Here is a 1454-nt window from a genome sequence, read left to right as displayed (position 1 = left end):
ACACACACTTAAACTCACACACACGCACACACATACACACACACACACACACACAGACACACACGCACACACATACACACACAGATACACACAAACACACACACACACACACACACACACACACACACACACACGCACGCAAACAAACTCATAGGAAAACCCTCTTGATACGATACAATACGAAAAATAGCTTCGAACAACCAGCGAAAGTTTAAAATCATTCTTGCATTTAGTTGGGTTTTTTAAAAGAAGTATTGAGTTACGTTTTTATCTGACAGAGGGCACGGCATCAATGGGACGTACAAGAACAACAATCAGTTCTTGAGGTGACAGTAGGAAGACAGCAATAGCCTGATTGGAGTGACTGGCCAAGGAAAACATCGGCTATGAGCACCTTTTTATTAGGTTGTATATTTTAAATTACCGTTTTCTTGTTAAAAGCACCCCCCCCCCCCAAAAAAAAAAAATATTTAAAAAAATGTTAATCTATAGAAACAGTCAATATAAAAGATCCGACATTCTCTCCTCCCTCGCCCCATTTTTTGAAAAAAGGAAAAGGGGGTAGCAGTCTTTGAACCCTACTCTTGATGAAGCTGACCAGTGTAAGACGCAATATAACATAATTTTGATATTCAGTGATGCTGTGAGGTTGATCGTTCACAAACATTAGGCCTATGTTTTGACATTTCGTAGTGTTATTTGAGGGTTAAGGGGATACGTGGGGGGGGGGGGGGTGTGAAAGGAAAAGAAGAAAAATTATATGAAAGGAGCATTAAAAGGAGAAAAACAAGAGGATTAGCTAACAGAATGGGAACACGATGAAATACAACGCTAATAAAAATAACATCGTTTGGTGTGAACAGGGCGAGGTAAGTCAGAGATAGAAAGAACAAAATTAGATCGGGAACATAAGCAATGTTCAGTATTAGTAATTAAAAATCAGTCACGATTGTAAAATCAATTCTCTAGGAAAAGACTGCAAAGCTGAAAATTTGAGCTTGATTCTTCAGTGGAACTCGGGAAAAGTTGTTGAAACGAAGCAATGTGATTATCAAACCAAACCTCAGCAAGGAAGGTAAACGTAGCATAGCCTATGAGCTCAAAGATTAACAATAATATTATCCTTTACTTTCAGAGACTTTCCTATTTTAAAGTTTATCTGGAGGCCATCTTTTTGTACTGGAATCCCGAGATGAATAACATTCTTTGGACCCCAGCCAAAAGACCCATTCTGCTCAACCACATGGACGCCTGAAACCCTTCTTCTCCTCATTCTATCTCGACTGAATGCTAGTCTATGTGACCACACCCTGGTCTATCGAAACTGTTCACTCACAAAAATATTTGTCATCGTTGCTTTACCTTTTGAAACGGCAGCACCCAAACTGAAGCGGCCAACAAATACAGTTGCGTTGCATTGCACCACAGCAGAACACAGAGTCGAGAAAAGAACA

The sequence above is a fragment of the Aplysia californica genome, unplaced genomic scaffold (genome assembly GCF_000002075.1).
Source record: "Aplysia californica isolate F4 #8 unplaced genomic scaffold, AplCal3.0 scaffold00101, whole genome shotgun sequence".
NCBI lineage: Eukaryota > Metazoa > Mollusca > Gastropoda > Aplysiida > Aplysiidae > Aplysia > Aplysia californica.
Note: the sequence above shows the minus strand (reverse complement) of the source record.